Raw genomic sequence first — 26960 nt, 5'->3', positions numbered from 1 at the left:
GAGTTCGTCCCTTGTGACAACCTCTTCGTCTCAAAATAGCAATTGCAGCCAACATTCCCAGTTATATGTTACATAAAGTCCTCTCTCTATCTTTCCCTCGAAATTTTACCGTCTACAGCTCTGTCAAGTACCATGTAATTTACTTCGTGTTGTCTTAACACGCATCATATCATCCTGTCTCTTTTTCTAGACAATGTTCTCCCCATGTTGCTCTCCTACCCAATTCGGCCGAGAACCTCTATATTTCTTATCTTAACAGTCCATCTAATTTTCAACATCCGTGTATAGCGCCAAATCTCAGTCCCTTCAATTTCCTTATTTTCTTCCATGATACAACCAGAGCATTAGTGGATATGAAAAATACAACCTGGAAGCCATATTATAAAAGTGGATTAGGACTAAAAGAAGAAGTGGATTGTACATCTTACTCTCTGTCAACTACTATGACAAATTTATGATGAAGTAACAACCTAAATTACGTTCTTTATGGCTTCATTTTCTTGCAAGCTGCAGTACCGAAGATTTTTACTTTTTCAGTCTGCAATAGGTGAAATGAAACTTCCCATATTTTTGGTCCTACAAATACTTTACTTCCATATTGAAATACATTTCTCCCCTGTTTTGTATGTGAAATGTATTTATGACATTACATATGGCTGATGGATACACGTTGGTAATTTTCAATGTATAAAAAAATTATCTGAAAGTATCTAATCAATTTAGCAGATAGCGAAACACAAACAATTTTCTTAGTGCAAATACTAAAAATATGTAGTATCATTTCACGTTAACACAACGCTTTTTAAATTATGCAGCATCAAACATACGTTTATAATAATTAGCTACGTAGGAGTAGGCAAAATAGTCACTTTCTTTGTCGAAGTGGAATATCCACTCTCTGTAACAGTGTTTCTGTGAGGAACAGTCAACAAACAAATGCAGAATGTTTTGCATATCACAGAACCGTTGAAATCATTCAGAGACATTTCACCTAGGTATGGCGGGCCAATATTCTTTGTTATTAACCGGTAATTAATTTGTAAATATATAATTTTAAATTCTGATCATTCATTGTGGACATGGTTGACTTAGTAGCCAACCATGTGCACAATGAATGATCAGTAGTTTAAGTGAAGATAATTCACGAGCAAAATGTAACCATTCATGTTTGCCTTTACTAGTTCTCAAATATCAGAAGGCTCGCTGATGGTGAAATTTTCAAGTTAGGATATTTCATAAGTATTGTGAAGTTAGCCATGAAAATCTTCCCCTAGACAGAAAAAGCGGAATATTGATATTACATTCTTATTTATAGCAAATAATTACGTATTACGCTAATCTATTTATCGTGCGTTCATAGTAGTTATTACAGTAAGTCAAATTTTCCTTTATCACAGTATCTGTTGTTAAGGGATACTGGTTTTAGAAGGCTTATGCCTTTGACCATGCCCGGCCGGAGTGGCCGAGCGGTTGTAGGCGCTACAGTCTGGAACCGCGCGACCGCTGCGGTCGCAGGTTCGAATCCTGCCTCGGGCGTGGATGTGTGTGATGTCCTTAGGTTAGTTAGGTTTAAGTATTTCTAATTTATATGGGACTGATGACTTCAGCAGTTAAGTCCCATAGTGCTCAGAACCATTTGAACCATTTGAACCTTTGACCATGAATTATTGTTTCTCTAAGCGTCCACTTTCAGTCGCCTGATATGGAGTATTAACCTTCGGACGCCAAATGTCTTTAATAGAGAGCACTGTGGCAAGCAAGTATTCATATTTACTGTGATTAACTAATAGAAATTTAGATACACTGAATTACGAGACTGGCAAAGGAACGGCCCAAAAGCACGTGGCAGTGTGAGCTTTAACAATGAAAATACGTAGCACGGAGACACTTCACCAAATATCATATATATGTGATAAATTAATGCAGCATTCTAAGTAGACCAAACTGCGGTCAGAAAATGATCACTTCATTGTTTCCTCAGCGTCCAGTAATTTGCTATAATTATAATATACATAAGTCATTGTAAAATGTCGGGCTCTCTTATCCCTTCTGTCAAAGTAATAACAGTAAGAATACAGCTCCACTTTTTCCGTACATGTTTGTTAATGTGTTCTATCCAAAAGTATCCACCAGTATTATAAGACTAACATCCGCATTTTCTTCGAGCTATAATCCCTGAAAATATCACCATTCAGTAGTAAGTTAATTGACGCTTGAAAGTGATTAATGGACAAAGGAAATTTTCTAGTTAAGAATAAGTGACCGCGATTTTTCCAAGTTTTATCTACACCTGTAAATTCCTGTTATAGGTATCTAGAAATTGTAAAAGAGACTTTGTAAAATTAAAAATCGAAGCTCTTTGAAACTCTCGTTTCATAGTACTGACACCTTGGGGACGATGATGTCTGAGCTGCGTGCCCTACAGGAACAGCTTCACGTTGTCACCCCACTGTTTCTTGGAGAAAGTGTATTGCGACGCATTGTTTTATACACACGGTCCAAAAACCCTGGTGCGCGTTCCTCGAGAATCACGAGCAGCCCTCCTAATCGTGTAGTTACTAATATCTCGCAGCAGTTATTATAGTCTGCGGGAAATAATATGTGGTGGACTTGTGTATGTACGTCGAACTCTTTTTATTGTTCTACTGTGAAAACTACCATTGTGTTAACGTAGTACTTTTGCAACTATTGTTGGCTGTATGGTCATTGTCGTCCACAGCCAAAACTTAAAAAATAAGAAAATAAAGAGGCGATCCTGAAAATCTTCTCGATACACTCTTCTACAGCTCTATCATTACGCACCATACCGTGAAGAGGGAGTGATCCGATGTCTTAATTTGTTTTATACCCAAATAGTACTCTTTCAAATATTGGTTCTTGATTAAAAACTCATCTACTAATCTCCTCCAAAGCCCCTAAAAATCTTTAAAAGTAATTGCTGTGCACTCTATGTAACTAATTTGAAAGTAATCGTAAATCAGGGAGGCTCAATTTAACAACCTCGTAACGCACTTCTACCTCCGCACAGGAATTCAACAAGCTGTTACCTAGTATGCAGGAGAGGTTATGTTCTAAAAACAGCTGACAGCCACACCTGCAACACACAATAAATACATAAAATATACCTAATTTATAAGAATTTCAAATATTATTCACATTGCAAATGCCTTTGTCGATAAATTACAGTTTATTAGACATGTTTACTTCCTTCTCATTTCTGAAGTAAAAGTAGTCTTCAAATTGCTGACATAATATTGACACTCACGCTGTTAACAGAAACACGAAAAGTAGATAGGAATAGAGGTAATGTAGAATTTCAGGAAAAATAATTGAATGTTACAAATATTTGGAAGGCAATGTGACTGAGGTATTATTCCTTCGCCATTTAACATTACATTGGATAACAACGATTAAGATCCATACAGCAATTAATCGTTCCCTGTTTCAAAACTAACGTAGGAGACAAGCCTCACTCAACCTATAATTGAATATATTAAATCCCAATATATAAAATCCCCTGAGAAACCACAGTGCGACTGTGCTATCTTCTATACGTTCTGTCATCATTCCATACACCTTTAACTGTGAACATCTATCTTCACCGAGGCCAACGTCGATTGCACGGTGGGGTGTGCAGCTTGATATTCTTCATCTATTTGGAATGACGATTTAGAATACGGTAACAATGATCCTGTATTCGCGGTTGTCGTTTCAGGAACTCTGTATATGTTACAACAATTTGGTAAACGTGTATTCCAACATGAATTGTTAGTCGCCTTCTCTGCTTGTACCTTTCTGTCAGTCTCTGATCTGCACAGAATCTCTCCAGTACACCTCGCTTGACATCCCAGTCAGTAGAAAACATTTTCTATGAAAATCAAAAGCTTCCAGTCTGGCGCAGTGCAGTCTTTCAAGGAGAGTCATAACAGCGAACACGCCATTGCAGAGTGAAAGATTCCTGGAACCATTTCCTTCGCTACGGCTAAATAATACTTCCAGATATTAATCCTAATGAAACAAGCTCGTCAGTCACTCATGAAAAATGAGTAGGTAAGAACGCTGACCACGAATGGCAACTCCAAGTGCGAAACTCAGTCCAGAACGGTTTTATGTAGTTTAGTTTCTTCGGTAGTTTTCTAACAATAATTGGATTTGGAAAGAGTCAGTATTTGAAGTTGGTTTAGATTTTATGCTTTTTATACCTTAATCAACAGCTGGTTGATACTTCATACTAACAAGTAACTTTTTCTCTTTCTAAAAGTGCATAATGATGTGAATTATTTTGTTACGGACTGGTCGCATACTGTTGTTCACCTATTAATGAATTTCCATAGTGATGAACAACTGAACATGACTGTAGACATTGCTCTCATGTGAGAAGTCGTCGTCGTTGAGGAATTCCCACAATACGGGAACTTCATCGGCGCAACTGACCGACGTCTTCAGATGTGGCGAACACACTGCCGCGCTGCGATCGAAGCCTCTTACTTATGCCAGTCTAAGAAGAGATGGCAGCGAGGCAGTGTGTTCACCACATCTGAAGACGTCGGTCAGATGCTCCGATGAAATATTGTGGGAATTGTCAACGAGATCCGACGTCTCACTCGAGAACAATCTGTAAGTCGGGAAAGCCTCAAGTTGAACATGATGGCTAAACTGCAACAGTGACTCAGAGGACTTCATATACTAAAAACTATGAAACTGAAAACTTTGAAGGCAGTTCACAGTTATCATTAAACTTTCTGGGTATTGTAAGCATTCCGAATGCAAGCAGTCGTTTCGTTCATTAAAATTATATTTTTTATACACACAAGCAAACATGTTATATACTTTATGTTGTATATTTTTATTTCTTGTTATCAGATGCCAGAAAATGGAACGATGAGACGTTATAAATTAGCATTAGTGTGAGGACAATAAGAAACTGCTGTATCGTGAGGCTTAAGCCCTCGTCACACGATATGAGGCAACTAACGTTGACGTCCGTCAGGAGATAAAATATTGTCGGCACACAGGAAGATCTGGTTAAGGTGATTTTACTCTCCTAGCGCTCTCCAGCGGCAGTTGTCGGCTTTATTTGGCTCCCAAATTAACCTTGTGATTTATTTTTCTGCTCACAGTCGGCCGCTGGTCTTAACTCATAGGTCGGAGAATGTAAATGTTTTGAGAGCCAGAGCCGTTAGCATTGTTATGTCTGCGACTGGCTATCAGGGTAACAATCGCAACAGGCAGTTTGTGATGCACAACATAGCAAAATCAGTGGTAGAGAGGCTTCAGAAACTCTACGAAAGATTTCAACTGCTCGAAAATTACAAATGCAAGCACTATGAAAAATTTCGGAAAACTTCAGATGAACTGGATTACGTCCTCGTTACGGTGAAGTGGAATATCGAAAGTCTTGGGCAGAAAGAAACGAAGCAAAATTTCTCTGGTGTTGTGGCTAGTAAATCAAAGTATCGAGAATAATTCAATAGATCACTGGGCTCCTGTAAAAAAGGAAATGCGTAAAGCGGTGCAGGTTACCGTAGGTACATTAAAATACAGGGGTCGAAAATCATAGAATATCCAATTAATACTCCATCTCATCGTTCAGAGACAGAAGTATAAATAAGCAGAGTGTGAGAGAGGATAGCTAGACGCAAACGTAGAATGCAAATGTTGAGATGATCCGTTAAATTCAAAAAAGATTGCCATAACAAAAGATTACGCCCTGTATAGGAATCTAATTTCGGAGAGATGAAGGCTAAAGTATGATATATAATTAAGAAACTCCTGATAAACGCAAAAGGAGGTCACAACCTGTACGCCGGAGGCTTTTACAATGTAAGGTAGCTATTCTTAAACATAACAGAAAGATGGAGCAAGTTATAGACGACGAAGTAAAATAGTGAATGTCTGGCAGTACTTGATTTATCTTCAAAATTATTGAAATCAGAGGGAATAGTGGAAACTGGAAGATTATTTGATTTAATGTGAAGAAAACCTTACGAAAAGTCATACTATTTCTAAGAAAAAATATGATTTACCCTCCACCGAAGAAGTCACGAGCACACAAACGTGAAAATTATTGGACAATACTTGTTGTCTCATGTCTAAGGTATTTACTTCAATAACGGAGAGGACAATACAGGAAAAACTGAAGTGGTGCTGGACGAATATCAGAGCTATTATGGGTTATGAAAAAATAACTGTGTTGTGATATATCACTTATTATTGAATGAAAGAATAGAGAATAATCGAGACACTCACACAAATTTGTGGGACTATAGAAAGCCTAACAGCACTTAAGATGGAATAAGTTTGTATAAATCATCGGTTGACTGTGTGAAAGAAACAGAGGCTAACTGGAATAATAAATCTATAAAGTCAAGGACAATAAGTTTGTGTATGAAGGATACAGAAAGAACAGAGCGTTTTTGCCCGAAATTGATGTTGATTTATAAGAACTAATGACTATAATGGTATCAGAAGGAGAATAACAACTTATTTAAGCAGATTACAGAGAAAGGCGAAGAAAGATGGTGCTATTGGATAATCAATAAAAGAATAGTGAGAAGGAAGTATTTGAAATGTAGTCCCAAGAACAATTTATCAGCAGACTAATTACGAAATCAAGAGGCACCTGAAAAAAAAAGACTTAGAAAAAAAATCACTGGAAAACTGTAACCATAGGAGGATATATATTTGTAAGATATCTGTTAAGGCTGCCAGTAATAGTTGATTTTGAGGTATGAGAAGATGAAAACAAATTACAGAAACAGCCAAAAAAATAGAATACAGATCACAGTGGACTTTTGGTGTAGCCAAAATGTAGAGATGAAAAGAGTAACATAGACTATAGTAACCAACGGACGGTCCTTAGCAATCGGGAGAGAATATTTCTTCAAGTTCCGTCTGAGACTTGCTATATCCACAGATGTATATAACAGTCACATACAATGGGATGTTCAGAAATACTAGAAATTTCTTAACTCCAATAGAAATGATGTAACGATAAACGCGTACTTTTAAAGTGTTTCACGAAAACAGAACTGGTGAGATTATCTCAGAATTCAAAAAGATGTAACAAATTTTCATATCTTAGCGGAACGACAACTATCGAATTTAACGGTATACAAATAGTCTGTCCAGATCGCCACTAGAAATTATTTATTGATCCGGGTAATCAGTTTCAGTCCAAGCGACGATCTTCAGCTTTCTTGATGAGGTGAGGATCCGTTACACGCAGCAGCTCCGTGAACCGCCATCAAGAAATTTCTGCTTTGAAGATGGTCGCTTCTGCTGAAACCGGGTCCCAGAATTATTTATTAAGTAACTGTTGCGATCTGAACTGACTATTTCTATTATACTCAAAAAGATATATATTAAATCATTTGGCTCAGTAACATTTCCTCATCATTGCATTTGTTATAAAAATAAGGCGCGTCTATTTCTCTGTTTTTTTATACGTACGGGGTGATCCAGAACACCCCCGATAAACCAAAAGAGCAAGAAAAATGTCAATTAAACATGGGCTTTAAAATGCATACCTCAGGGGTTATGAACACTTGCTCAGTAAAAGAGACTTGTTTCAGACCATCGAAGATGTACAAGTGCTCATATTTCTTAAGATATGCGCTTTAGAGCCTATGTTCATTCGACGTTTTTTTGTTGTTTTGGTTCATACGACCATCTCTCAAAGTTTGTCGATGGAGTTCTGGTTCGCCCTGTATATCTTGGAAGAGCCGTTGAATGAAGTGGATACTGCCTTGAAAACATTAGATAAACACCAACAAATAGGTGATAACATTTCACAGCACAAATTGGACGACGCTGAAGGAATTAGATTACCAAATGAGACACTGAAATAGGCAGATGAGCTTAAGGAGGTTCAAACTGACTTAGGTTGCAGTAGTTACTCGGAGATGAATCAGCTTTCAGAGGATGGAACATGTGCAATGAAATGAAGAAATCGATCCATGCGTCATTCAGGTATACCATACTACACCTTACACGGTCGAGCAACTCATAGAATTTGTTTATTGCACGCACGCACACGCACACACACACACACACACACACACACACACACACACACACAAAGCAGAGAGAGAGAGAGAGAGAGAGAGGGGGGGGGGGGGGGGGAGGGAGGGAGGACGGAGACGAGACTTGTATTTTTATTTTTATCGTTTATATGGTACTGTCCTACCACTAAAGTAATTCCTTTTCTCGGTTTCGATCAAGATTTGAGCGAGAAGTTTCTCGATAAATTCGAGAACTCACTTCGACCTATTACCTATCAGGAACCACTCATGCCACATCTCCATACCCATTAGCTCGGATGAAGTGGGCAAAAAGCGGAAAGTTCTAGAAAGAGCCCTAGGAAATGGAATGTAATAAATAAGAAAAAAAATCATACACCACAATACAGCAAAGGAAACAGTATCACAATAAATGTGAAAATTCTTGTTGAGGAGTAGCTATCAAAATAACTTTAAATGTTTTCGAATTTGGAACGTTGCACCACGAAATTTTAAATAATCGACGCTCGTAGGTGCGTAAATAGTACAGCGTCTCCAAAATACCTTAAGAATCTATTTTAGTAGGTACGGCAGGTAGGAACACGAGGCCCACGAGAAAGACAGGCCGCGGCGCGTACGTCACGAAGATAGGCCTGAACTCGCTCGCTCGCACAGGCAGCAGACAAAATATGTTTCTAAGCCTGTTTAACACGCGGCTGGGCGTGCACGTACTAACGAGAATTGCATCTTCTACTGAAATCTGCTACTATGAAATCTTACTGATTACCAGTAATACAACAAAATTTAAGATCGATACTCGATATAAATGGTACAGCGGCTTGTCTATAGCATTTATTCACTTTTGCTTAACAGTTCTCATTTCATAAAAGAAGTGGTGCCTTATGCAACTGATAATCATTTTGGTATGATTTTAATTTTTTTGTCTCCTACGACAGCTGTAGGCCTATGGACTTCCGATCATTGTAAGTGTTGTGTTGGCAGAAGAGCCAACACCGTGTTACTAGAGGAGGCCGAAATGCACGCGTTTTAGCTCATGCAGGCTGGCATGAGGAGGGAAGAACTATACTGACGTGAGGTCTGGTTCATGACAAGGAATTAGAATTCAGAAAGCGGAAGTAATTAGTTTGATACTTTACTTTAATCCTTAATGATGAACGTCGCTCATGACGGTACATGATTCACAATATTATCTATTCAAAATACATTCGTAGTAACTGAATATGGCGCATTGCTAGGTCGTAGCAAATGACGTAGCTGAAGGCTATGCTAAACTGTCGTCTCGGCAAATGAGAGCGTATGTAGAAAGTGAACCATCGCTAGCAAAGTCGGCTGTACAACTGGGGCGAGTGCTAGGGAGTCTCTCTAGACTAGAACTGCCGTGTGGCGGCGCTCGGTCTGCAATCACTGATAGTGGCGACACGCGGGTCCGACGTATACTAACGGATCGCGGCCGATTTAAAGGCTACCACCTAGCAAGTGTGGTGTCTGGCGGTGACACCACAGTAAGACAATAATAGTAAGACTACATAATAGCGGATTCCAGTAGAATATGTAGTTCTCGTTTGTATGTACACACCTAGTTACGAGTTAATAGGTGTAGAAACGTAGTTTGTCCGCTGAGTTGAGCGAGCGAGCGAGCTTAGGCTTACCTTCGTGATGTACGCGTCGCAGCCTGTCTTTCTCGTAGGCCTCGATAGGAAAACATGCGACGTATTATCCCGGAAGTTAATTTAGCGACCCACGTACACGCCAGCTGCACCGGCGAGAGGAGCAGAGCTTGAGTGTGGGGCCCACCTTTACAAGCGCGATCCATCAGCAGCTCGTACACCTCCGGTGCTGCATAAATCGGCTTCCAATATCCGGGCTGGCGCGCGGCTTTACGATGCGAATGAAGGTTAATAAAGCGCCCCCTGCCGGCCTCCTCAAGAGCCCGGGTCACGGATCACACCGCCGTGAAAGCGGAGGCCGCGTCCGGCCCTTCGAGCAACCGCAATCCCTGCCTACTCAACAAGCGTATGCTAGTAATCAAAAGGAGATGTGACCTATTAGGAGAAGCCGCCTCCGTGATGTTTCAGAGAGGTACTGTTACATTATGAAAACGTTGTTGTTGTTTGTATGATGCCTTACATTTCTCAAAAAAGTGGCCTCGCCAAAGAATAAATTTAGTCACCGATAGGAGATATCATGCTAATGCCGCCTCTGGTCTCGATAATGCCCTCAGTTTGCTGAGGAGGAGAACACACAACAATCTTCAAGTATACCTTTTCAGTTAAATCTTTGGGGCTGAGAAGGCGTGGTCGATGTATAAAAGTGCTTCTTGCCCTTTCGTCTCCAACTGCACGAGCCATCTTCTGATGTAAAACAGCTACTACCGTTAAGGCGTGAGGGTCCCTCGCACTTATTGAAGGCATAGAGGTTACCACAGTAAGCCACGTGATGCCGAGTGTGTGACTATCTCTGGATGGCGTCAACATTCTCGATTAAAAAGAATGTCATTCTGTTGGCGCAAAGTCGACATCCGTATTTTATCCAAACCTTCTTCATTTCTGTTGAAATCGTTATGGTGTCTGTGAATCTCTGTTGCTTCTCTATATATGTGTGCATGATAATGCGATGTCCTTGCTAAAACAAAAACAGATACCATTAAAACCTTCGGGTTTAGAGCCACAAAATCTGCGATGAACTAAACTACTTACGGTCGGTATAGATATTTTAGTGAGGAGCGAGATCGATCACTCCAACAAAGAAGACAGGAAGCCGGAAATACTGAGCAACCACAGCCGCCATTCATTAATAAAATTAGGGATTGCATTGGAGAGTTTTGGCCAGGTATGGGGTCGAAACGATCTTTAGACCCACCAAGAAGATTAATGAATATTTAAGAACGGCAAAAGATGCACGGCATCCCCTAACAACAACTGGGTTACATAAAATTCCGTGCAGTTGCAGGTAAGTGTATACCGGAACGACGAAAAGAATTGTCAACACCCATTTACCCGAACTCAAAAGGAACTGTAGTCTGAGACATACTGAAAAATCGCCCGTAGTAGTACATGTTTTCTGATATTGAGACCACGAAAAAAAATCAATGAGACGGACGTTTTGGCAAGTACATCTCGTCATCATGCACGCATGTATAGAGGAGCAATAGAGATTCATAATCACCACAACAATTTTAACAGAAAAGAAGAATTTTTAAAAACAGATAAAATATGGATGTTATCTTTGCGCCAACAGAATCACAATCGATTATTTTTAATCGAGGATGAAGACGTCAGCCAGAGATAGTCACACAGTCGGCGTCACGTAACGTATGGTGATACCCTCTATGCGCTTTATAACCGCGAAAGGCCCTCAAGCTTTAGTGGCAGTAGCCGTTTTACATCGGAAGATGTCTCTTGCAATTGCAGACGAAATGTTCGGAACCTGTGTTATACATCGACCAAGCTTTCACAGCCTGGAAATTGTAATTGAAGAGATGTTCTTGTTGTTGCTGTTTTTGTGGTGGTGGTGGTGGTGGTGGTTAGTGTTTAACGTCCCGTCGACAACGAGGTCATTAGAGACGGAGCGCAAGCTCGGGTTAGGGAAGGATTGGGAAGGAAATCGGCCGTGCCCTTTCAAAGAAACCATCCCGGCATTTGCCTGAAACAATTTAGGGAAATCACGGAAAATCTAAATCAGGATGGCCGGAGACGGGATTGAACCGTCGTCCTCCCGAAGGCGAGTCCAGTGTGCTAACCACTGCGCCACCTCGCTCGGTGTGGTGGTGGTACTGGTCTTCAGCCCGAAGACTGGTTTAATGCAGCTCTCCATACTTCTCTGTCCTGTGCAAGCCTCTTCATTTCCGAATAACTATTTCAACCTACATTCTCCTGAATTTGCTTACTATATTAATTTCTTAATCTCCCTGTGTGATTTTTACCCCACACCATTCTCTCCAATGCTAAAATCGGGATCCTTTGTATGTCTCAGAATGTGTCCTATCAATCGAGGGCTCCTATTAGTCAAGTTGTGTCGCAAATTGCTTGTCTCCCTAAGTCTGTTCAGTACCTCCTCATTAGTTACACGATCTACCCATCAATTGTTCAACATTCTGATGTGGCACCACGTTTCAGAAGCTTCTATTCTCTTTTTGTTTTAACTATTTATCCTGCATATTTCGCTTCCATACATGGCTACACTCCAGACAATTACATTCAGAAAATATTTCCTAACACTTATATCTATATTAGATATTAATGAATTTCTCTTCTACAGAAACGCTTTTCTTGACATTGCCAGTGTACATTTTATATCATCTCAGTTACGTCTATCATCAGCTATTTTGCTTCCAAAGTGGCAAAGCTCCTACTATTTCAAGTGTCTCGTTTCCCAATCTAATTCCCTCAGTATCGCCAAATTTAATTCGACTACATTCCATTATCCTTGTTTTGCTTTTGTTGATGTTCATCTTATATTCATTCAAGACGCTGTTCATTCCATTCAACTGCTCTTCCAAGTCGTTTGTTGTCTCGGTTAAAATTACAATGTGATCGTCAAATCTCAACACTTATTTTTTTCCCTCAAGTAGCCTTTCACTCCTTGTATTTTATCCTTGTTACCCTCAGCATTTGAAAGAAAGTATTGCCGTCAAGTTGGCAAAAGGTTTCTCGAAGTCTACAAACACTATAAACGCAGGTATGCCTTCCCTTAACCTATCTTCTAAGAGAAATCGTTGAGTCAGTACTGCTTCGGTGTTCTTACACTTTTCCGGAATTCAAGTTACCAGTTTTCCCATTCTCCCCTAAATAACTCGTGCAAGCTCAACTTTTTAATTTGATGGTTCGATAATCGTAACACGTTTCGACAACTACTTTCTTCGGGATTGGAATTATTATAATTTTCTTGACTTCCGAGTCTAGCTCTGCTACGGCTTTGCGTAGTTTTGACGGAATGTCATTTACTCCAGGGACCTTGTTTAAATTTACTGATGATTAAATTCAATTGAGAAATCAGATTGTGGGGATTCTGATTGCTACATATCACCGATATTCTTTCACCTTGAATTTTAATTCCACTCTTGAACCTAATTTATTCTAGTGTATACAGATTGTACAGTTGGGGCGAAAGACTACGTCCCTGTGTTACACACATTCTAATCCGAGCACCTCGTTCTTGGTCAACCGCTTTTACGATTCCCTCTTGGCTCTTGTACATGTTGTATATTACCCGTCTCTCTCTATAGCTTACCCCAATTTTCCTCAGAATATCGAACATCTCGCACCATTTTACATTGTCAAACGCTTTTTCCAAGTAGACAAATCCTATGAACATACCTTTATTTTTCTGTAGTCTTGCTTCCAACACCGGGCGCAAAGTCACCATTGCCTTTCTGATGCCTTTACCCTTCCTAAAGCCAAACTGATCATCATCCAACACATCCTTAATCTTTTCCATTCTTCTGTGAATTATTCTTGTTGGCAACTGTGACACGTGATCTGTAAACCTGACTGTGCGATAAATCTCGCACTTGTCAGCTCTTGCAGTCTTCATACATTCTACACACCAAAGCTCTTTTAAACTCTGATTCCAATAGTGGATACCCTCTCTCTTCTGTGTCAACTCCTGTTTCTTCTTCTATAACATCAGGCATCTTCCCCCTCACAGAGGCCTTCGGTATACTCTTTCCACCTATCCGCTCTCTCTGCATTTAACACTGGAATTCTCGCTGTGCTCTTAATGTTACCGCCCTTGCTTTTAATTTCACCGTTGGTCTTTTTGACTTTTCTGTATGCTAAGGCGACCTTCCGACAGTCATTTCTTTTTCGATGTCTTCACGTTTTTCATGCACACATTTCGTCTTAACTTCCCTGTACTACCTATTGAGTTCATTCCTCAGCGACAACGATTCTTCCTGTCTAATCTCTTAAGCTTCACCCTACTCTTCATCGCTACCAAATAGTGATCTGAGTCTACATCTGCTCCTGTGTACGCCTTACAGTCCAGTATCCGATTTCTGAATCTCTGTCTGACTATGATGTAATGTAACTGAAATCTTCCCGTATCTCCAGGCCGTTTCCAAGTACACCTCCTCCTCTTGTGATTCTTGAACATAGTATTCGCTGCTACTGGCTGAGACATTAAAGTCGGGAATCTTTTGCCAGTGGAGAGATCGTCATGACACTTTTTCAGTTAGAGGCCATATGACCTGTGAATACACTTTATGTACGTTAAATGCATCCTGTATCCTATTATCGTTGGTCATTGCTGATTTTTCCGCCTTTAGGGGCTGTTTTCATCCCCAACGGCAGGAGAGTGCACTGTATATCTCTCCGTCCCTCCGCTCTCTTTGACGAGGCCGTTGGTAAAATGAGGGCGTCTTTGTATGCCGGAAGTCTTCGACCGAGTCAATGCTAATTATTATTCAAAATTTAAGCGATGGCAGTTTTCGAACCCAGACCGGTGACGTTTTTAATACTGGTCAAAGGCGCTACCCATAGTCCACGGATGGTTACGATGTAGTGTCCAGATACCAACATTGTTCTCGTGGCTAATGTCGTTAGCTATTGGCAATACGTGGGACACATAGTTCAGTGTGGATATTACCTGTGTTTTTGCAAGTCCTACTCTCTGTACTTCGCCAAGCTTATTCATGCTGTGTGCTTGGACTGAAACACGCATGCTCGCTAAGATTTTCTTATAGTTGGCAACAAAGATGGTCTGTATTCGATGCCTAACGTATGCATGTATGAGACCACTTTTATTTCCCCGGGAAGCCCTCGGCCTGCATTCACTATACTTGATTTTGTCTTGTTCACTTTTGCACCTGACCCCATTTCGTAACTGCGTATAATTCGTAATGCGATCTGTACGTCGTTTGTTACCACAAGACCTACATTGTCGGCGTATACCTTGTAGAAAATTGTTTGGACCTGTATATGTAATCATCGAAGTTTTTAGAATGAAATTTTCACTTTGCAGCGGAGTGTGCGCTGATATGAAACTTCCTGGCAAATTAAAACTGCGTGCCGGACGGAGACGAACTCCGAGTACTAGTTCTCTAAGGTTGACATGAGAGCTTCTGTGAAGTTTTGAAGGTAGGAGACGAGGTACTGGTGGAACTAAAGCTGTCCTGAGTCGTGATTGGATAGCTCAGATGGTAGGGTACGTGCCCGTGAAAGGAAAAGGTTCAGAGGTCGAGTCTGCGTCCGCACACAGTTTTAATCTGCCAGGAAGTTTCATCGAAGTTTTTGCTGCAGAGTCATCAGTAAAGTTTCGGTAGCTATGGAAAACAAGGGTATCGACAATGGGCAACCCTGCCTCGCTGAACTATTGAAATCAAAATTCTTCGATAACTGACCGTTGATCATAATTTTGATGATCCATTCTCTGGTATTCTATGTATTACGTTGAAAAACCGTAGTGGAAGCCCCATGGCGCTCATTGTCTGTAGGAGACACTGGTGATTAACCATGTCAAAATCCGTTGCAAAATCTAGTGCCATTATTGCACACCTAAGTTCAAGAAGGTCTGCTGGAACTATAATGCGTCTATAATCACACATGGTGTGGAGGATTGTCCTGTCCTTGCCTATACTAGTTTGGTAGGTTCCGGTGATCTCATGTATTATCCTTTTGAGCCTTTGTGTAAGGATGCGACTAGGCGGGGTAGCCGTGCCGTCAGGGGCGCATTGCCACGGTTCGCCCCCCCCCCCCTCCCCCCACCCACCCACCCATTCCCCACCACTCTCCGTCGGAGGTCTGAGTCCTCTCTCGGGCATGGCTGTGTGTGTGTTGTCCTTCACGTAAGTTAGTTTAAGTTAGAATAAGTACTGTGTAAGCCTAGGGACCGATGACCTCAGCAGTTTGGTCCCATAGGAACTTACCACCACCAATGATTAGGGCCATTATTTTGTAGTTAAGCAGTGTGATGGATCGAACGCTTCCGAGAGACACACTGTGTGGGTTTTTCGGAATGAGCACAACCGTTCCTTTCAAGAAATCTTTCGGATTTTCGAAGTCAGGGGTCATAAGTTCGTTACACATTTGTATTAATCAAGGTGTCAGTTGCGTTTGGAAGACCTGGTAAAACTCTGCAGGCGTGCCATCTGGACCATGTTATTTGTTTTCCGGAATAAATGCTGTTGCAGCATGTATATCATCTTCATCGCTCTACTCTGTAGAACTGTGAGATGCGGTAATACTTAGCTTCCTTTGAAGATTTCCTATTATCAACAGTACTGTATGTTTCTTCTTTACTTTGAGTGGTTAAAATGGTTCCATCATTCGTTTTGACTTTGTAAGAATTTTCGCTTTCCCCTCTCCTTTTCGCGTCCAAGCTGAAAAACTGGCGTTTCTTCTCGGAAAATGGTGTCCTGCCTTCTCTATCGACCTTTGCGTCCTTGTAATTGTTTGCGCTTCAGAGACAAACTTTTTGATTTTTCTTAATCCGGATATAGTTTCCAGTTGCCTACGAATCTGGTTTATCGCCATCCCTCAGGCACTGGTAATAAAATTTAGCCGTTTTCTTATACCAGAAACTTTTTTCTTGCGAATAACCCAGTAACGCATTTTATAGTTTCGGTTTGTCTTATTGAAACCACCACGTGAAAACAGAGATATAAGAAGTAAACTTCCGCTCACATTGTTCACTTCTGTTGCTAAAACACTCGTGACATGCGACATTTTCCAGGTGGGCGACATTTGATTTCCAGTATCCCCTTGCTCAATTGGTTTTTGTGCAATCCATATTTAATGTGGTTACGTAAGCAGAATGCTCGAGATAGCTTGGAGGCCACACTGCGGTCTGCAGTACTCTGTTTTTCAAGTTGCTAGACGCGTAGAAGCTGTCTAAATGGCTCGCTGAAGTGTTCCTAATGAAGTAAAGTCAGGCATGTCACCGTTTTTAAGTTCCCACGTGTCAGATAATCTACATTCTTTCACTATGTTTTCTATCTGTATGGAAGTGTTGAAATTGGGGACTTGATCTTTGGGATTTAAAACGCAATTTAAGTGTCCTGCAATTATTTTAGTGTCACAGCGCACACCGGATGCAACTTCGTGTTTGAAAAACTCTGCACTACTGCGTCGATTGCTGCTTCCTAACGTGAGTAGATATTGATGATTCTTGTGTTGTAGAACGTGCAAGCAATGCCTCTACCGTTACAAAGAGTTTCAGCGTCGTAAATGACCATTCCTTCATACGGTAGCACAGCTGTTCCTGGTTCACTTCCATGTCCAGAACAAAAATAACACGTATTTGTGTCATTTAATTCAGTTCTTTTACTTCTTGAAATAAGGCAAAGTGGATATCAGAGGCACACAAAAAAATCTTTCAGGCTATTTAACTTACATGAACTTCGAATACTGTTTACCTTCAAGATTGCAGTTGAGTAGGCCTGAAGGATGGGGGTTGGTTAAAGAGCTCTCATCACTGCCAGCAATGCTTTGGCAGTTTTAATATGTATCTGACGCATAACCACTTCCCACCGTCTGATCAGTTAAAGTCCACATTCACTGGTTAATAGATCCTTCGCACAGTCAGTCATTGTCTTCTCAGTAGGTGCCGGTACTTCGTTCATCTCTGGGTCCTTGATTGGTTCGTCTGCCCAGTTTCCTTGAGTGGTAGGATTATTTGCACTTTGTCCGAAGTCACGAGGGAGCTGTCTGTCTCGTGGTTACTGGTTGCACGTGCAGCCTTTGAACGCATCAAAGGAACGATTTTCTAAGCCCCTTCTTGTGCAAGCCTTCGCTTTTTGTTTTTTACTGGGAACGGCTTTTTACTGTAGCTCCTAAAAGTCCGCTACAGTTTCGTGACTCTGATTAAAAATGTTATTGTCACCAGATGCTGCTTCAGGAACTTTCGAATCATTTGAGATGTTAGTGACGGGGGCTTTCGTCACAGGTTCTGTGAGTCGTGGTTTGGTCAAAGCCGCCCCCGCAATTTAGGTAGTCTCCATTGAAACGTCACTTGCACTAAAACAGTCGTTCGTGAGTGCTGTCGAAATCGAGGCAGGTGCTTCTCGTACAGTGACAGCCGCTACCGTTATGTTTTCTGATACCTTAGCGACTGGGGCAGTCATCACAGGTTCTGTCGGTTGCAGTGTGGCCAGGGACACATACGCAGTATCTGCAGTCTCCTTCGGAATGATTCTTTCGCGAACACTGTCATTCGACATCGCTACCGTAAGCAAGGTGGGTGGTTTCTGTCGAATATCAGTCACCGCATATGTTAGCGGCGAGGTGGTAGTATATGCGGGTCTTACGGATCGCTGGCCGGCAGCTAGGCCACGCGCCTCTCTAAACATTGGGAGCGGAAGTTACACGTTCCACTGTATGCAGAGCATATTCTGGATTGCCCATCATAGGTCATTAGGGTTCTATATTCGCACACATTAATGTAGAACGGAATATATCTTTGCAGACCAACTTTCAGTTGTCTCATGTCGTTCAGTGCAGGGAATGTATAGGCACTGGACCATTTCTCGAGAATATTACTTTAAACTTTCTCATAACTCGAGATTATTGCAGGGATGTATTCAGCAGGCACTTCAAACGGCAACTCATAAATTCTGACTGTTCTGATACCTAATACGGCATGTGTAACGCTAACATCACCAATACTACCAACACAGTGTTTAAATTTTAAACTACCTCCAAGCGATTCTACGACTTTCTCGCAAAATTTTGCATTCCTTAGTTTGACAAAACAGACATTGCAGACAATCAACATACGGATTCCAATAGGATCGTCAAAATACAGTTTCAGTTCTTCTCTAGGGACTTTTCAACCTCAAAGGAAGAGAGTCTAATGTAATTTCCATCTAAAGTGAATTTCAAAGTGTCTTTCCTACTTGGCTGAGACATCATAGCACCTTTTACTATTCAAACGCCCCAAGTAATGACAGCTGTAAGTTGCAAAGCGCACAAACTCACCAAGCTGCGAGAGAGGTCAGGTGCAGAACATTGCAGACAACCGCTGAGCACCGCTGTCGCCAGCGAACTGGTCTCGTATGTAATAGAGCTCTGGCAGTTAGGATCACGTTATTCGTTAGTTCTGAATTTGTTCATCCAGTAATTGTCTCACCCAGTTTAGCTGCTATTGTCAGCTTTCTGCTATAGCTTAAATATGAATTATGTTTAATAATCCATTTGGCTCACATTATGACTTTAAAGAACAATGGATCGAAAGAAAATAAAGCGAAATACCTATTATCTCATTCTTGTATTAATAAAAACGTGAATAAATTAAATGTATACGCAGTTGCGTATGTGAACAACTATCATCTGTGTAATGCAATGACGACAATAAAAGTTTGTGCTGACTGGTACTCGAACCCGTATTTCCCTCTTATTGTGAATGGTCGCCTTACAATCTTTTTAACTGTTCAAACCGAACGGAAAAAACAACAACCACAACGACGTACGAACCTCCGTCCGACACATTATACGATTAACATTCTATAACGCTATTTTTCTTTTGTCTTTTTATTTTTTTTTTCTCTTTTATTTTTCAATATTTTTATTTGACTAAAGTAAACTTTATGAAGTTCCAAGAGCAAATTGAAAAAAACGTTTTGCTTGCTTCGTGACAAAAATGATCACTGCACTTATTCTGCGATTTGTATAGGAAAACGGAACAATATAGTGAAAACAAATTCATCTACCACTTTATTTACTTATTTGTTTTTATTCTCTGCCCAATTTCTTTTTTTCGTTGAAGAAATAACACAAAGGAACACTTCTAAAACTTGCTACGTGCTGCGTCGATACTCCACGAGCACCACATCCTACGAATTTCTTAAATTTTTTAAATTATTTTTTAGTTGTGCAGCAGTCAGTGGCAGGCCGGAAGAGGCAAGAAGCGCAGGGTTTGAACTCCGAGGCCTGACTGTGATGTCTCTCCCCCTCCCCCTACCGACGAAGTGAACTGTCACAGTTCTTTTTTTTTTAATCTACAAGTACAAGGGAACCATACGCCAAAAATTATGACGATAATGTAACGAAAAAGTGCCACCTTGTCCCACCTTGTCCGCTGGGATCCCCTTATCGATGCGGGCGGTCAGTAATAGGCGGTCGTGATTTTAAAGGGTCGTCACTAGTCGTCAACCATCTGAGTGTGCGGGGCCGCTTCATACTGTCAGGGACTGTTTCTGTTCCCGTATGGGGATCGTGGAAACATAACGTCTGCGAGTCAGCTTCTTCTCACAGCTGGCACACCCCACCCGGCCTAGGTGGTGGTTACATGAATGACGACCCCAAGCAGTTAGCAAAAAGGTTCCGGTATTGCCCTCTCTTCGTGAAGACCATGAAATTGTCCACCATGTAATGCCACAAATCGAGGCCTTCGCCGTCACTTACATATAGTGTATTGCCTTTCCTTTTACCCAATGACCGCATTCGTTCAGGTCATCAGGAAACAGACGGAGGTACAGAGCCACAAAAGCAAAAGGGTGGCGTAAGAGGAAAGACAGTATCTGGCGGATCAATTTCTAGCACTCGCGTGAGGGGGGGACAGTTCTAGCACGACTGATAAACGACAGTCATAGGCAAACTTCTCTTTGTTGTCATTAATGTTTCTGCACACTCGTACATTCTTCATGTACATTCCCGTATAGGGGAAACACTTCAATTGAAAGTCACTTGTCCGCTATCGGCAGATAAATACGATATTTTAGTGCTGTCTTGTTCATAATTATGTTCCTTCTGACATGCATGCAGGTCACACTAATCATACCAGCTATGCTTAAAGCAGGTGATAGTATCATAAGAGACACATGTGGATATTACCAGTATATCAGTTTAAGATTCCATAGTTGCAAAATATTGACACGACGTATATCCAAAGGAGTGCAAAAGTTAGTAGAAGCCACACTCAGAAAATATCAGTTTGGGTTCCGGAGGAATATAGAAACATGCGAAGCTCTAGTGACCCTACGACTTTACAATATAGACAGAAGAAAGGCAAACCTACATGTATATATAGAAAGATTTTCACAATGTTGACTGTGAAATTCTGAAAGAAACAGAGGTAAAATGCAAGGTGCCTAAAAAATCTGCAACCTCTTAAGAAACCAGACTACAGTTGTAAGATTAGAGGGGACTGATAGGGAAACGGTGGTTGAAAACGGAGGGAGGCAGAATAGCGGCCTATTACGGACATTGCACATTAAGCAGTTATTACTAATGAAAACCAAGTAGTAATTCGCAAAGGGAATTAGTGTTCACAGAGATGAAATAAAAACTGTCCGCTTTGTCGTTGACATTATAATCCCGTCAGATTCGGTAAACCTTTTAGAGGAGCGATTTAATGGAATGAACTGTATCTTGAAAAGACGTTGTAAGTTGAACTTCAACAAAAGTAAAGCTAAGGTTACCTTACATAGTCGAATTAAATCAGCCTGTGTACGTAGTATTAGATTAGGAAATGGGACATTGTAAGCAGTCGATGAGTTTTGCTGCCTGAGCACAAAAAAAAGTGACAGTGAGCGCAATAGAGAGGATATCAAATGTAGACTGGCACAACAGGGAAAAAAACGTTTCTGAAAAACAGGAATTCGTTAACATCCAATATAAGCTGAAGTGTTAGGACGTCTTTCCTGTAAGTGTCTCCATGGACTGTAGCCCTGTAAAAAGTGAAACGTAGTCTATTAAACAGTTTAGACAAGAAGAGAATGGAAAGTTTTGAAATATGACAATACAGAAAATGTTGAAAAAATTAGGTCGGTATATCGGGTAACCAATGAAGAGGTACTGAACTGAATTGGCGAAAAAATAAATTTGTCGCATAACTTAACCAAAAGAAGAATCAGTTTATAGGACACGTCCTGGTATATCGAGGAATCGGCAGTTTCGTAATGGAAAGAAATATTGGAACGAGGGTTAAAATTCTATAGGAAGACAAAATTTAGAATACAGTAAGCAGATTACACTGGATTTACGTTTCAGTAGTTACAGATGGATGAGGAGGCTTGCATAGGATACACAAGCTTGAAGATCTGCAGCAAAATGAGTCCACAACAGCAATAACAACAACAAAAAGTTTTGAATTCTCAGCAATATAAAAGAAAATAATATTCAAATAAAAAAATGTTAGCACAAAAATATTCACTGACACTCTTGACAGTATATGTAAAGTAGTAAAACGAATCTTTGCTGGCTTATCATACAGAAAACCGTCTCTGTCGCATTATTACATGCTTTTGACCCTTCTTGAACCCACTTGTAATCCTACTCAATACTTTGAGAACGTTAGTAAGTTGTTTTCCAGAATCTAGAAACAGACTGAAGATTATTACTTACGGATATTACTCATATTTTCGCAACTTGTATCTATAAAGAGTCAGAAACATCTACATGCCCTTGAAATACGCAGTACTAACAAAAAGTCTCTGAATCACAACAAATTGTTGTACCTAGCACGTTTGCTTTTGAGATTTTGTAAATCTGAGTTCTCGTATTTCTTGCACAGACACCGTTCTATCTGCAGACTCATAAATAGAGAACACGTCGGACTCTGCACACAATTGGTCTCTCGGTTTGCGAGACAAGCCGTACACCCTTTCTCTGCTCGAAGAAAGTTATCGCGGGAGCCTGTCTGTTACGCCGACGGCTACCCGCAGCACAAAACGGACGCGTTCCGCGCCACAAGTGTGAGGTCCTCCAGCACAGCGGTCGCCCTCCAGCAGCTCGTTAGCGGCAGCTCGCCGCCTCCGCGACGGAAACGAGGCGCCAGACATTCTGTCGCTCTCTAGAGGGTAATTCCCAGTCTGTGTAACGGGCACGCAGCCAATTCTGTATAACTAGGTGATGTTTACCGTGTCACAAATGATTTCTCACGTTCAATCTCAAAAGGGTCGATTCGGTTTATCCTCAAAATAAGAATTATCCAAGTTTTCTTATCAGGACAGCATTTATGAAAAGCGTAGCTACTTATTACTGAACGACAACACAGTTTGACGTGGTCTATCTCCTCTTTTAATCTGTCTTCTGATTGGGAACATTTAACCTGTACAACAGCGACCGAGTAGCCCTTCGTCGGGACAGTAAATAGCTGACAAATTTCCCTTCCAAAAAGAGTCAATGAGGCAAAAGAAAAAAATACCAGAACACGATTACGGTTAAGTTGTCAAAAGTCACGGCAATTGTCCACTCAGTCACCTTCTTAGACTAACGACAAAAGGTGAGAAAGTTTAGAATTTGTCCTTCCGCCGCCGACGGTAAAAAAGCTCGCGAAGGACTGATGTAAGAAGAACCGCCATTTCGAGTTGTAAAGAAACTAACCAGTACTCGGTCATCGAGATGGAAATTATATCGTTTAGAAAATAATGGGACAAAGGAACGGGTTTAGTTTTATGCATGCTACACTCGCCTGAAGTGATTTAAAGAAAGCAAGAACCGACTTAACGATAATTGGGGACGATTTTCATTCCTCTATCTCCGAATGCGAGACCGTTGCCTCAAGCATGCTAAGTAACAGTATCTCAATTACAAGAAGTATATTTCGACACCAGCCGCAAGGGCAGAATTTGCCGTTCTACAAGGTGGTCAGTTGTTATAGAAAACAAAATATACAGTGTTTATAGTATTACGGGTGACGTGGAGAAAATAGGAGCAGCTACTGAGCACACAAGTGTGTTTCTTGGAGGTTCTGTGGTGTCATGAGCAACCCTGGGTAATGTCTTCCGTAAATCGTATAGGGTGGCACAGGAGAGAAATTCGTGGCGGATCACGTGAAACCAATGCCAAACATGTGTGAACGAGAACGTTGTTTGTAGCAGACACACAGAAATTAACATATTATCTCTTGAAGAAAAAATAAGATCAGCACTCAGTCTCGTAAAATCCTTTTCCAAAATAAGCAACAATTAATAATGGCGGTGATTCCAGTACATCTAAATCGGATCAAAGAGCGGGTAACAAAATTTAAGCATGTTGGCACATAGTTTTCCGAAGACTGATAGTCACATACACTACCTGACCAAACATACCTGGACACACCTACGTAATACAGAATTGGCCACCAGGTGCCACGAGAGGCAGAGTTGCCACTGAAAAGAGTGATGTTGGGTATTGTGTTGTTAATAGAGAAGCAGAAACAGCAGAATGGATAGTCCAGGAGAGCTCAGTGACTTCGAACGTGGGCTAGTCATTGGATGTCAACTACGTAACAAACTCACCAGAGATATTTCAATCTCTCTAAAGCTGCTCACGCCCACTGTTGTTAAAATAGAAACGCTAAGAAACAACCACAGCCAAGCTAAAACCAGGCAGACCTCGTTTACTGACCGCCATGGACCGTCGAACATGGCGAAGGGTGGTTATAAAACATCACCTGAAATCAGGGCAAGTAGTCGCCAGCGAGTTTCAAAATGCTGCCAGCAGTCCAGCTGGCACAATGTGGGTGAGAAGTTAAAAATAATCGGGTACAGTGGTCGAGACTATAGTCACACATTTCTGCAGTTAACGCTGGGAGATGCCTGAGGTGGTGTAAAGAGAAACGCACTGGACAGTGGAGGAGTGGAAGCGAGTGATTTGGAGTGGTGAATCGCCCTGTGCCCTGTGGCAAGAGTTTGGATTTCGCAAATGCCTACAGAACATTACCTACCATCATTTGTAATGTCGACAGTGAAGTGCTGAGTAGGTGGTTTAACGGTATTCTTCGTGGTTAAGTTGTGGTCCCATTATTTCGCTTAAGAAAACGAAAACAGAAGGCTATGTACACTTTTTACAGCACTGTGTACTGTATAGACTAGAGGAACAGTTCGGAGGCAATAAGCGTTTGTATCAGCTTATAAAGCACCACGTCGAAAAGCAGCATCTGTGAGTAAATGTTTTGTGTGCTATAACATCCCTGAAATGGCCTAACCTGCCTAGAGTCCCGACCTGAAAACAATGGAACAACTTTGGAGTGAGTCATAACCTTGACTTCGCTCCAGAGTCCCCAGTGTCCACCGTCGTTATCTTCTCTGGTTTCGTCTGCTTTTCTTCTACAGACATTCAGACACCTAATTGAAAATGTCCCCGGGAGATGAAGCAGTCATGAAGGTGGAGGGTGCGTATACACCATGTTAATGTCCACTAATAGGAGTCTGGATATATTGGTCAGATACTGTGTAGAGATAACATGTCGAATGAAATTTAAGGCTGCTCTTAGCAAAATAGGTAGACTTCAGAAATAGGTCTCGGCATTCAGTTTACAAAATATTGTATCTCTTTGATATTGTCACATGGAATGAAAGAAAGGAGACTAAAGTTTTGTTGTTTGATAAAGTTAGGTATGTATGATGTGTATATACCACTGCCTCATCAAAATTCCAAAGTGAGAAGAAATAACAAAAGAATTTTTTCGATAGGTAAATAAAAAAATCAGGAGCTGCGACAAGAAATTTGATCATCCGAAGTTTCAGCTATTCCAGTTGAAATTAAAGGCTGAAAATAGAAGTAACTGGGAAAGGATGTCATGGTTGCACAATCAGAAACAATGGACAGGTCTGTGAATCCCAACAAACGACAACGGACCGATATAACAACTCATATGGTCGCAAACATTCTATAATGGATGTATATTCGATAAGAAAGATTTTAGGCCAACATTCACCAATGATTAATCGAAGTCGAGTTCCGTTATCTTTCGTTTCAAATTTTCAGGATCATACGAAGGATGAGTATAAAGCAATGGACCAAATCTCTTGCTTACTATATTCTTACCAACATGCTAAGCATGAAAGTTTGAGGTTTCACGGTTGGAATTTGGTTGGATATATGGTGTATTGCTAATGAAGTACGTTATTGTTTTTGTTACAGTTATCTTTGCCGTTGTTGTTGCTGCTGCTTTTGCTGATTGGGATTTAAATGTTGCTAACGACATAATGCAACTGGTACGTACTTGGAGGTACGAGGAGGTGCAGATCAATAGACATCTAGATGATATTTTCGAAAGCTGAAACATCCTGATGTAAACGATTTCACAACAGAGGATCTATCAGCATTTAGCACAACGGGAAGGGAAGGTACGGTCGCTAAAGAGCATAAGAGGTTCTATTGAAGAGTTCAGCGATCTAAAGACTCGAGAAAGGTCCTGGCGCTTCGTGAAAATATTCGTACTTCTTACTTCGATTATGAAGACATGATTATTTTATCTGAGATAGGCACAATGACCGGATAAAGAGTTCAAGAAACACGAGGTATTACTGAACCCCAAAGTCAATGTGTTACTATCATTTCGAAACGTATCATTGTCTATTGCTCTATGACGGAAGAACTACCAGAAAACGTGTGAACTTTAACACAGGTTAGTTCTATAATCCACTGCAGAGAAGAAAAACAAAGAAACATCCGGAATTACTCGCCAGGCTGGTAGAATTACTACACTTTGACTAAACTCGTATGCATGTGTGTATTCTGTCCACCATATCAGTGAGAGTTTCCATAATGAAAAATGCGCTCGTTCCTTCGCCTCCAGGGATGTTGCAAAAACTGTGAAGCCATATTACCAAAATTACCGAGAACATGGCAGCAACTGACATTAGGCCCTTTCTTAGTACAGAACAGTAGGCTCCAATCGATGTCGGTATGAAAAAACATCACGTTATCCACATTCCAATGGGTGAGGAGGTTATCAAGAAGTGAAAGAATGAGGCTAACGTTCCACGAAGTAGCACGTGGAATGTTAGAAGTCTAAATGATATAAATAAACTGGAGAATTGGAGAAGAGGGATGGGCAGGCTAATATTAGATTTGGTAGGTATTAGTGCAGTGAAGTTATAAGTCAGAGATTTCTGGTTACATAATTATAGAGTGATACGTACATCTGCAGACAATCGTGTAATAGATTTTAAGAAGGTAAGGTGAGGTAAACGACAGCGTGAGGTAGAATGACAGAGACGGTAATCGAAGAATTTAGACTGAGCCAATACAAACGACCATTCTACATGTTTACATAACCACATCGGAAGCAGAT

General features: G+C 40.8%; 1 protein-coding gene across 1 annotated transcript in view; it reads right to left on the bottom strand.

The window, feature by feature from the left end:
• LOC124788701 overlaps positions 1-26960 on the bottom strand; it is a 433390-nt gene that overhangs the window by 2568 nt on the left and 403862 nt on the right. The window lies entirely within an intron of this gene.

The sequence above is a fragment of the Schistocerca piceifrons genome, chromosome 3 (assembly GCF_021461385.2).
Source record: "Schistocerca piceifrons isolate TAMUIC-IGC-003096 chromosome 3, iqSchPice1.1, whole genome shotgun sequence".
NCBI lineage: Eukaryota > Metazoa > Arthropoda > Insecta > Orthoptera > Acrididae > Schistocerca > Schistocerca piceifrons.
This window is presented reverse-complemented; position numbering and strand designations above follow the sequence as displayed.